We start from the raw sequence: 12,277 nt of genomic DNA on the forward strand, positions 1-12,277 counted from the left end.
TGCCAAGAGCCGAACAATAAGTGAACCTTCCCAGAGAGTCCCCTCTCACTCGACCATTAATGATGTACAGACTCAGGCTGCGGCAGAGCTGCAGCAGGTCTTTACCATTCCTATTGATGACAGTATCATAGTTATTTCGGGGGGGGACATGTAGATGATCCGTTGGAGATTGATTGATGATAAAACTATCTCCTTGGGTGTTAGTTACATCAGTGTCTCTCTCTCTCTCTGTCTATCTCTCTCTCTCTGTCTCTTTGTGTCTCTGTCTCTCTCGCTCTCTCTGTGTGTCTCTCTCTCTCTCTCTCTCTCTCTCTGTCTCTCGTTGATTTCCTTGTTGAAACTGCTGACTTCATTTCACTTATTGCCGTAGCACAAATGACAGTTTACAGTGTTTTTACTTTAACGTGTTTTACACTTTAATGACTCCCAGCACAAACTTTTATTTCTTCGTTTATTTAGACTATGAAAAGAGGAAATCTCCCAGTTCTCTGTCTGAAAACTCGATGTTGTAAAAACAGCTCGACGCTACAGAAGGTCGCCGGTTCCAATCCCCAGAAACACTCTGCCTCCCCCCAACATGTCACCCGCCCCGGAGCAAGGCAGCGGGCGTGAGGCTGCTGGGAGACAAGCAGCTTCATTCACTTCTGATTTATTTAGTTATTTTTAACCAGCGCTTTTATTGGATTTTAGAATATATAAACCACCTGACAGATTACAACCACAACAAAAAATGACTAGATAAGGGAAAAAAAACAGATGGGGAATAAATAAAGGCAAAAAAAAATGTAAAATATGGATAAGCGTGTTACATGAATATTATGTCATACAGCTGTCCAGATCTTGTTACAGATGTTGATTATGTCAGAGAGTCAAGTTTTTGATTATTAATTAAAAAATCGTCCGTCAAAGATCCAGTCAGAGCTTCAGACCTGCTGATGGGCAGAAACATGAAGACAGTAACGGTTGACGGGACAAAATGAAACCTGCAGTTCCCAATTTCATCTATTTTTTCTTAATTTTTCAATTTGTATTTTTCCCCTTAGGGATCATTACAGTTTCATCTGATCTGCTGATGATTTTCTATTGTGGTGAAGCCCAGTATCCTCCTTATTTGCTTATTATTTGTTAGGGATATTTCTTCTATCACCATACTAAAGCTTCTCTGTGTGTGTGTGTGTGTGTTTGTGTGTGTGTGTGTGTGTGTGTGTGTGTATGTGTGTGTCCAGATTATGGGATGTTCTCTCTAAACAACTTATTTCACCTAAGGACAAAATGGCTTCCAAACATATTTCACAAACGCTCTTACAGTTCTTTTGCAAAGTATTGCCTATGCCGTGTTACACACACACACACACACACACACACACTCCCTCTGACAGCAGTGAGCACTTAAGCGAGTGAAGCTGTCAGAGGCGTCCAGGGACTGAGAGGAGAGACGTGTGAAGGAGGCTGAGAGTCAGTTAACCTGCATGATGCTCCAGCAGATTAATGTCAGCACAACTCAAAGTACAATACTACTTCTAATAATACTTAAATACCACCCACACACAATACTACTTCAATACTACTTCAATACTGCAATATCACCTACAGTGCCACCTGTATATACAGTATACTGTATATAACATTGTCCTGTGCTGTGCCTTGTACCCTCTTGAATTTTTTTCGACTGGATTTTAAAGGGATAGTCAACTAAAATATGCAATTTCTCATTAAAATGTTTTTTTTGTCATTGTTGGTATAAAAACCAACATGAAACTGTGAGAATCTGAAATGCTGAGAAAAGTTGATCAGCTGATTAAAAACGACTTTCGCACGTCAGAGTGGGAAATCCAATCAGAAGTCGACCTCAACACGCCGCTCTCTCTCTCTCTCTCTCTCTCTCTCTCTCTCTCTCCAGTGTAAAGTGAAGCTCGCTCGACCAACATGTCACAGGCATGTCAGTCAAATTAGGCCACGCCCACAAGCTTCAGGCAAAGTAACAATTAAAATGACCTCACATTATCTTATTATTTACAGAAAACAGAAACAGAAAACAGTTTTTGTTTTCCTGAGATCTCGAGATAATTTTCTCATCTCACAAAACTAAACAAAATGTGTTATCTAATGTCATGATAATGACATAAATAACTCCATATCTCCAGAAAACAAAGAAAACCTAAATATGAATATATGAATGTATTAATATATGTCCTCAATGGGCTTCCGTAGTACTGGTCTCTCCCAGAGTGAATGAACTGAACTGTCTGAGTGTGAAACTCAGACAAGATTCTCTGTAACTCACAGAGGTGAGACCAAGTCAGCTCTGCTCGAGTCCCAAGTCAGTCTCAAGTCTTGAGGCACAAGTCTCAAGTCAATCCCAAGTCTAAATGTAGATTACCAAGTCAAGTCCAAGTCATTAATGTCAAGTCTCAAGTCTAAATGTAGAACAGCAAGTCAAGTCAGAACAAATCAAGAGCCCAGTATCAATTTAATATCTTAAAGAAAACTAAATATCTAGGACTTTTCAATGCAATATGGTTTTAATAGGATAAAAACTTGGTAAGAGCATCATGAGTTTGATTTCTATAATCAGTTTCAACTTCAATAAATTCAATCATTCCATACAAATTCAGAAAACAGAATTTAAATTCAGTCGTCCGCTGGAACAAATCTCATCACTTTCAATCTAAGTCATTTACACAAACACAAGATCTCAAGTCAAGACTTTAGAAACCTTTTCAAGTCATCAAAGTACAAGTCAGAGTCAAGTCCCAAGTCACCAGAACCCAAGTCAAGTCAAGTCTCAAGTCTTCTCTTCATGCATCAAGTCAAGACTCAAGCAATTAAAACTGTGACTCGAGTCCAAGTCATGTGACTCGAGTCTCCTCCTCTGGTAAGTCCTGCGAGTCGGTTGTGTTGTCTTGACCTGAGGTTGAGTTCAGATGAAGCTCTGCGTCATGAACAGCGTCTCAGCGGCGGCGGTCTGGACTCGGCCTCGCTGCGCTCAGCGGGCGGCGAGCCGAGCCGCGGCGCAGCGCATCAATAAAACATCCGGACGTCCAGAGCTTTATTATTAGACCGGCTCACACACAGGAGCGAGCGCCGGCGGAGAGACGAGAGCGGAGAGACGAGAGCGGCGAGCCGACGTCTCCGGCTGATGATGAGTCCGACCGCACCGATTTCCCCACAGGGATTACCGATCGATCAATCGATCTATCTGAGTGTGTTTGATGAGGTCTGAGTTCAGATCATTTCACGCTCTCTCACTCCTGTCTCTACAGACTGGAGAAGCTTCATGCGGGGAAAGCGTTTCTGAAGTAAACAACATTTTTTAAATAATGCAAGTGAAGTTGATATTCTGACTCTGCTCAGTCGGTTTGAGCTTTTCAGCTTCTGCACATCCAGCTGGCAGGCTTTAGCTTTTCTACCTTTTCTGTTCATTAAAGTCTCAATGAAACGGCATTTTGAGAGCCTTAATGTGATGTATTTCCTGTTGAACAGGATGTTGGGGCGGGACATAAAGCAGGGAGGGATCATTCAGAAGTGTAAACCAATGAGAGATCAGATAGGAGAGAAAGGCAGTTTAATTGGATGGTAGGGGCGGAGGGGCGGGACTGTGTTATTGGTTACTTTATGTGAAAGTGGCTCTGTGGCGCAATGGACAGCGCATTGGACTTCTAGGTAAATGATGTGATTCAAAGGTTGTGGGTTCGAGTCCCACCGGAGTCGAGCTTTAGCTGTTTAGAGATCAAACTGTAGCTGCAGGAGCCGGGGTTTGATTCCCACTGTGGTCCAACCTGAGCAAGAAACTTGAAGTCACGGTGAAATGGCGTTTGCAGAGCGTCTAGCTTCCTTAATGTGATGCGTTTCATGCAAAGAATGCAAAGTACCTCACCAGCCGCTGTTTCTGTTTTGTCTTCTTGGCAGTTTGATTTGTAGAAAAATGTGTTTTTTGGATCTTTGTCAACCTGCAGCTCACAGCAGTTTAACACACAGTCTCTGCATCAGAAGCTCAAACAAAACATTTCAGAGTGTAAATAGCGTCATGAATCCAATAAATCACAGTGTAAACAAAGCCAGTTGTGTGGCAGCAGTGTTTCAACAGGGGGCGCTGTGCTGCAGACACAGTTAGGGACGGAAACACCTTTAACACTGATCTGTGTACATATACTGTATATACTGTATATACTGTATATACACAGATATGTACTGTATGTAGATGTGTGTGTTGAGCTCTGCTGCCTGAACAGACGATTTTAATCTGAAAGAGTCTTATATGGCCGACCTCTGACCTGTCCTGTATGAGTCTGACGGCTGTGGAGCAGCGTGTGAACGTGGCTCCGTGGTGTGTTGGACTTCTAGGCAGAAGTTGGACATGTAATTCAAAGGTTGTGGGTTCGAGTCCCACCGGAGTCGAGCTTCAGCTGTTTAGAGATCAAACTGTAGCTGCAGGAGCCGGGGTTCGATTCCCACTGTGGTCCGACCTGCTGAAGAGTCCAGCAGCAACATGCTTAAATCCTACTTCCTTAATGTGATGTATTTCCTGTTGGGGCGGGACGCAACGCAGGGCTCTACAAACCAGTAATCCCTTAAAATAACCTTACATTAATTTAACTCCTTAATTCATGCAAAATCCCCTTAAAATGAGTTAAGGGAGTTATTAATGGAGGAGATCCCATCAAAACCACCTTAAACTCCCCTTAATGTTTGACTGCTTACTTTCTAATTTAATGTAAAATACATTTTCCATTAATAACTCATTAATAACCTGTAAACCTGCACAAAAGATATGAAAAATCCCTTAATGTCTAGTGTCTCCATGAACCAACCCATGAATAAATCCCTTATAAACCCATGATACTAACCTTACTATATTAAAGCTATTTTTAATGGATAATTAATATTTATGCAATGAGAAATTAAGGACATTTCAGGGATAAAATGAAGGAGTTTGGTTTTGTAGTGGGCAGAAGACAAAAGGCAGAATAATAACAGCAAACCAGGAGACAGGGTTTGCTTGGTGAATCACATGAATGCAGAATTTTCTCCAACAGTTCGTAAAACGTCTTAAAGAGTCAATCTGTGAGATTCGATTTATTTTGTCTCCATCTTTAGTGTTTCTGTCCCACAGAAACATCCTGATCCAACCGGAAACAGGTCGAATTACAGAAGCAGAACACCATCGAGATGCCGTTTCCCTGAGACTTTATACCACATGGGAAATTGTAAATTATACTCTGAGACTTGTAGAAACTTATATAGGAGTGTTTTATGAATACATTTGACTTGTGTTTGACTAGCAGAGCTGTTTCTGGACAGTGTGGAGCTTCATTCTCAGTATTCTGGATGAATATGATATATATCTGCTATGTCTCTTTATCTGTAATTATAAAGCACTTTAACAGATTTCTTTGAGTAATTTGAACGAAAATCATATTAACTTCTTGTTCATCCTTCCTCTCTATCTCTCTTGTTTCACTCTCCCCACCTTTTCCCCTTTCTCTTGTTAATTGTCTCTCTTCCCTCCCCCTCCCTCCCCCTCTCTCTCTCTCTCTCTCTCTGTTTCCCTGACTCTGTTACAGTGTCGGTCGTCCGGCTACGCAGCACTTCTGTACGGTCGGTTGTGGTTTGGGAGATGCTGTCGTGCCTCGGGCCTAAAAATAACCCGGTGTTGTGCTGAGCAAACAGTCTGCCACCAGCCGGAGAGTCCCAGCAGCGCCGCTCCGCTCTCACACGCCTCCTCGGGCGCTCGCTTCAATCCAATTACCTCTCGTATTTTTTAACCTTTATTTCTCCGGGGGAAGCTGGACAGTTCAGTTGCGCTCACACTGGAAACTGACCGGTTCACCCACAGACCGTCTGTCCTGCAGCAGCTGCTTCAGGCTCCTCTTCTCTCTCCACCGCTGTGTGCGTTCAGTTACTACACCTCTTCCTCCCGCCAATCGCTCCATCATCATTACAGACCCCCATGTTTCCCGGCCGAGCTTCGTTCAAACCCACAGAACTGTATTTTAAATTCTAGTCCAGATCTCGAGGTTTCCAAAGACACCAAACATGTCAGGCTGAGTTACAGGGAAATGTGGAGGAAATGAAGCTCAACACATCTAGATTTTTTCCATTTCATGTAATGGTGCAGCCGTAAAAAAAAATGGCGTCTTGGGCTTGAATATTTATTTTCATTTGTAGGTCAATTTCATTTTCATTTATATTTGTAAGTTAATTATTTATAAGTTAATATTTTGGTATTCTGGAATTTTATTAGTCTGATCTTCAGACTGAACGTTTCACTCCATTATTCAGCTGAGATTTCCTCCTCCTTAGCTGTTTTCTGTGTGTGTGTGTGGGGGGGGGGGGGGGGGTGATTTCCCCCAAACCAATCATTAGTGACCGACGTATCTGAACCAATCACTAGTGACCGACGTATCTGAACCAATCACTAGTGACCGACGTATCTGAACCAATCACTAGTGACCGACGTATCTGGCCGCTCTGGCGTTATTTTCAGTCACATGATGCTGGATGTATTTACTAACTTCACCTTTACCAACCTTCACCTTCGTCGTTTTTGACAAAAATATCGTCTTTGCAAAGATAATCTGTTGGTTAAGGAGGTGTTTCAACAAATATTATTCTGCCGAAACGCCAATGAAACCGTTGCACAAACGGTTCAAACTTTAGTCCCGCCCACAAAGGCTCTGATTGGCCCGATCGTTTTACCGTTGAATAGAGCAACACCAGACTCATCTGAAGAGCGGAGGGACGAGATTCAGGAGTCTGGAACCAGGCTGGCATTTTATATTTTTTGCACAAATAAACTAAACTAAACTATTTCACTCAGTGTCAGCAGCTGTAGCTTCAGTGCAGCCGGGGTTTGATTCCCACTGTGGTCCAACCTGCTGAAGAGTCTTGGAGCAACATGCTTAAATCCTACTTCCTTAATGTGATGTATTTCCTGTTGAAACAGGATGTTGGGGCGGGATGTAACACAGGGCTCTACGAACCAGTAATCCCTTAAAATAACCTTACATTTACATTAACCATTAACCGTCTGGAACCAGGCTAGCATTTTATATTTTTTGCACAAATAAACTAAACTAAACTATTTCACTCAGTGTCAGCAGCTGTAGCTTCAGTGCAGCGTTGGAACAGCAGATACGGAACATAGATGAGAAGTTGTCAGACAGTATGGAGAAAATGTTTCTTTCTAACTTTGAAGCTGTTTCAGGGGAAATTTAAGGGGAAACTCAGGGTGCGAGGGGCTAACGGGCGGGAGCGCCGTATTCTGACAGTCAAACGCTTTGTCCAATCACAACAGTGTGAGGGAGGAGCTTAGAAGCACAGGAGGGGATTCAACAGTAACAAGCGCTGGCTTTGCTCTGGGAAACACGACTCGCAGGAAAACAACACAGGGAGGGACCAGAACCAATGGGAGCTCAGTTAGTCAGAGTATCTTTAACAGTGACATCATGCTGCACCAGGAGGAGGAAATAAAAACTACAACCAATAAAACATCAAAGATTTTTGAACAGTCCCGCCCCCTCCGCCCCTCCCATCCAATAAAGTGCTCTTCTCTGACTAACTGATCTCCCATTGGTTTACACGTTTGAATGATCCCTCCCTGGGTTATGTCCCGACCCAACATCCTGTTTCAACAGGAAATACATCAAATCAAGGTGTTTTTCCCTGCAGCTACAGTTTGACCTCTCTAAACAGCTAAAGGTCGACTCTGGTGGGACTCGAACCCACAACCTTTGAATCACATCGCTAATACTCCCCTAGAAGTCCAATGCGCTGTCCATCGCGCCACGGAGCCACATTTAAATCACATGACCAGCTTAAGTTAAAATGCCATTTCCATAAAAAAAATGGGATTTCATTTCATGGAGATATTAAAGAATAAAAATCACCAAAACTGAGTGGGAACAACAGGGAACGATGGTTGAAAATGTAAACAGAGAACTGAAGAAAGCAGCGTTTCAGAGGTTTAAAGGTTTAGAGGTTTAAAGGTGGTGAAAGTAAGCCAAGGGCAGCAGGGGGCGGGGCTTCATCCGGCTGACGGACGACACTGATGGAGGAATATTTCACCCCTGGGACTTTATATATTTATATCCACCAATGATCCGCCAGTACTACTTCTAATTAATCTTGTATGAGAGCGTCCCCCCTGTGGCTCTTTCTGCCTGAGTCACCCACACTGTAACTACTGTCCTGCTCCCTACAGGAGCCTGCAGAGGACATTTCACTCCGGCACTCTGAGGCTCGTACGCAACGATCCCGTCCGACACAGAGGTTCATGCGGCGGGAAGTGTGTCGATGCTGTCAAGTGATTTTTACAGAGAGGATTTTTGGTTAGTTCAGGTGAAAGTGGACGTACAGGAGCCCAGAGAGGACATTTTCCAGTCCCACAAAAACAAAATGTAGCTTTGCCTTCATGTCAAAGCAGGGTTATGTTTGATTTCAAATTAATTGAGTTGATTTGTCAAAAAATGTCATTCAACAAAACTTGGTTTCTCTCAAAATCTTAAACCATCAAATCATTTAGTAAGTGATATAATTCAGAACAGGGTAACTAATTATCTATATATATTTTTTTAACATGTGATTTATGATATTAGAAGAAGTTACAAACATATGAATTCACCTTCTGATGGTTTAACCTCTGGCTTTACTGTAAACTGCATGTTGTATTTATGATGAAAATCCCTCGTCACATCGGAGCTTTCACCAACCAGGAACAACTGGAGGCCGGCGAGTAGCTTAATGGACTGAAAACCAGAGGTCAAACCCCAGGAGGAGGGTGTGTGTGTGTGTGCGTGTGTGTGCGTGTGTGTGTGTGTGTGTGTGGGGGGGGGGGGCTATACTGTTATGGATTTTAACCCCCACAGCCGTCAGACTCATACAGGACAGGTCAGATGTCGGCCATATAAGCCGCTTTCAGATTAAAAGCGTCTGTTCAGAGAGGAGAGCTCAACACACACATCTACATATATCTGTGTGTGCAGTATATATATCTACAGAGGTCAGTGTTAAAGGTGTTTCAGTCCCTAACTGTGTCTGCAGCACAGCGCCCCCTGTTGAAACACTGCTGCCACACAACTGGCTTTGTTTACACTGTGATTTATTGGATTCATGACGCTATTTACACTCTGAAATGTTTTGTTTGAGCTTCTGATGCAGAGACTGTGTGTTAAACTGCTGTGAGCTGCAGGTTGACAAAGATCCAAAAAACACATTTTTCTACAAATCAAATTCAAAACACAAAACACTTTAACACTTCTACAAACAGCTGTTGGTGAGGTACTTTGCATTCTTTGCAGGAAATACATCACATTAAGCAGGCAGGCGCTCTGCAAATGTCATTTCATTAGGACTTTAAGTATTTTTGGAACAGATTGGACCACAGTGGGAATCAAACCCCGGCTCCTCCAGTTAGAGGAAAACCTCTTTAAACCTCCTAAAGCTGGACTCCAGTGGGACTCGAACCCACAACCTTTGCATCACATAATTTGCCTGGAAGTCCAATGGGCTGTCCATTGAGCCAGGGAGCCACATTCCCCTACTACAACCAGCATAACTGAACAAGTTTTGGTCACAAAACTCCTTTTAATACATTAAAAGGCATTTTGTCAACAAATTAGACTGTCATGTTTCTTATTCAATAAAAACTGATGGTTAGATGGAAGAGCCAAGGAGAAGTGGACCAGGTTCAGCAGGTAAAAACGTCTAAAACACACTCCAAGCATTTTTCTCAAAGACTCTTCAGCAGATTGGACCACGGTGGGAATCAAACCCCGGCTCCTCCAGCTAGAGGAGGACCGCTCTAAACATCCTAAAGTTCGACTCGTCCCAGAAGTCCACATGAGAGCCTTACAGACGTGATACACTTTGACAGCCCTAAACCCTCCTGGACTTCATGGGAGCGCACCGTAAAGTCTGCTGAAGTCCAGACATCTGGATTCAGCCTTCAAGTATCTCACTCAAAGACTCTTCAGCAGGTCGGACCACAGTGGGAATCAAACCCCGGCTCCTCCAGCTACAGTTTGATCTCTAAACAGATCAAGTTCGACTCCGGTGGGACTCGAACCCACAACCTTTGAATCACATCATTTGCCTAAAAGTCCAATGCGCTGTCCATTGTGCCACGGAGCCACAGTCACATCTGCAACCAGCCAAAAATACCCGAAAAAGCCCTGTTTTATATCCATTACATCCCGTTAATGACACATTACAGACACATTACAAGAAGTGAAATTAGCTACTGAGGTCATAACCTCTTGTGGAAAAAAATTACTGAAAAATGTACTAATATTTTTAGCAGAAGTTGGGTTGTGGTCCCATCGACCTTTAACACACGAAACCTGTAAAATTTCGCCTTTCTGCTTTTTTAACGTAACGCTGCCATTCACACAATATTCAATACCGTTAAATTCCACTGTTGTATTCCTGGAAATTACATTTAACCTCCGGAGTCGCTGCAGTTTGAACACGTGGAGGCTGAAGACGCTGAGCAGCTTCTCGTCTGTCCAACTCCACGTTTCCCTCAGAAAAGTAAAGCTGCAGCTCGTTGTCCGGTGGTTTGTGTTTCCCTCCTGCAGCCGGACAGCTGACTGCTGTTAATGTTACAGCATCGTTCATACAGACGGTCGATACAGAACTTTACCGGTAACGTTACAGCGTCTTGAGCGGTGAAACTGGCAGAACTGATTTACTGGTATTTCCACACCGGCTCGTTTTCACACAGGAGAGCTGCTGTTACGTTTACAGGACAGGCTGCAGGGGGGCAAGAGGCTTTTAACTTCATGGAGTTGGGAGGTTTGGAGTCTTTTTGAAGCCGGACTCTAGTGGACGTTAGAGAAACTGCTGCTGCTGCACTTCAGGATCGGCTTCAAAATTCACCTGAAGCTTTTGGCCGCTTGGGTCGCCGCCGCCGCCTCTCCTCCATGTCGGCTGCTTTCGGCTCTTCCCGACGCATCGTGTGACGTCAAATCAAAGTCGTGCAGAAAGTGACGAAAAACATAATTTGTGATGAGATTGAACCTGGAGAACCTGACTGACAAACACTTGAAATCCGATCTGAGTGGAAGAATCCATGTGTTTTTATCGTAGATAAAATATCAAACTTGTATCGGATATGAGACGAAATCAGGTTTCCACTGTCTGAAGTAAGAGAGCTGTGTCCTCCATCGTCTCCGGCTCGCTGGCCTGAGGAACACAGAAGGTTTTTCCACTGCAGCTGCCGACTTTATGAAAGTTTCATGGCTTGTTATGTAACAGAGAAATGAAGTGAAACTCTCTGTCTGGTCTGAAGGTTTTTCCCTCTCTGCAGGACAGGAAGCAGATCTGAAGCTCCGACTGTCACATGAAGACCAGCAGCTCCTTACAGGGTCTGCAGGTTTTACTTTGATATCGTGTTCATTCTTTATTTGATATATTCTTTATTTCAGTTTAGTTTTGGTTCGTTTTCAGCCGGTTTGGTAGTTCTAGTTTCTTCTTATTTTGTCTTTGTTTATTTCAGTATTATCCATATTAGCCGACACAATAAAAATAAACATCAGAATTCTGTTTTTTTGCGTAGAAATTATGTTTGTTTCAAGTTTGATTTTTTTTTATTTTTTTTATAAATGTTTAGTTTTAGTTTAGTTTTTATTAAGTTTCAGTTCCAGTTTTAGTGTTTTTGGTAGCGGTGGTATTGTTTTAAAGTTGTAATGCTAGAAGTTCAGAACAAATATTTAACAGATATTTTGTAATACAAACAAAAAATCATAAATTTATTTTAAAAAGGATTTACATTATTTTTTTACTTGACTGTTTAGCTCAGAATACTCCGATCGAACCTGGAGCCTGCGCTGTGTGAACGGTGACGCTGCACTTCCTCCAGAGCAGCAGAGGCTCATGGGAGCCGAACAGGTCGGTCTGCAGGATAGCTTCATTCAGGAAAAACAGCCAAAAATGTTCTGCCCACAATTCAATCCAGGGCTGCCCCCGAATAGTCGACCAGACGTCAGTCCATGAGAAGAGTCTTAGTCGACCAAGTTTTCATCGGTCAGTTAGTCGCAGGGAAAAAAAAACCAAAAAAAACCCTTCAAACTCCATTCGGGAGCTGCGCCTTGTCGTTAAAAAGTTATTAGACCAGGGTTGCACTTGGCGGGTGTGTTGCTGGGACCCGAGGACCTGCAGTGTCGGATTTGGTGCAATTTGGACACGCGACACGTTCAATATTAATAAACTTTGAATAAACAAGCGGACAGTGCTCTGTGCAGCAGCGGGGCTCAAAGCAAGCGACTGATAGCCGTTT

At 43.0% G+C, this 12,277-nt stretch overlaps 3 non-coding genes across 3 annotated transcripts; 1 reads left to right on the forward strand and 2 right to left on the reverse strand.

The window, feature by feature from the left end:
- The first annotated feature begins 3,625 nt into the window (after positions 1-3,625).
- trnar-ucu (transfer RNA arginine (anticodon UCU)) lies at positions 3,626-3,711 on the forward strand. Its single transcript is given in 2 exon segments — positions 3,626-3,662; positions 3,676-3,711. It is a non-coding gene; the product is annotated as a tRNA-Arg (tRNA).
- Positions 3,712-7,703: 3,992 nt separating this feature from the next.
- On the reverse strand, positions 7,704-7,795 carry trnar-ucu (transfer RNA arginine (anticodon UCU)). The gene is given in 2 exon segments: positions 7,704-7,739; positions 7,759-7,795. It is a non-coding gene; the product is annotated as a tRNA-Arg (tRNA).
- A 2,250-nt stretch (positions 7,796-10,045) lies between these two features.
- Positions 10,046-10,131, reverse strand: trnak-uuu (transfer RNA lysine (anticodon UUU)). The gene is given in 2 exon segments: positions 10,046-10,081; positions 10,095-10,131. It is a non-coding gene; the product is annotated as a tRNA-Lys (tRNA).
- Positions 10,132-12,277: the final 2,146 nt, after the last annotated feature.

This window comes from Centroberyx gerrardi, chromosome 13 (genome assembly GCF_048128805.1).
Source record: "Centroberyx gerrardi isolate f3 chromosome 13, fCenGer3.hap1.cur.20231027, whole genome shotgun sequence".
Classification (NCBI taxonomy): Eukaryota; Metazoa; Chordata; class Actinopteri; order Beryciformes; family Berycidae; genus Centroberyx; species Centroberyx gerrardi.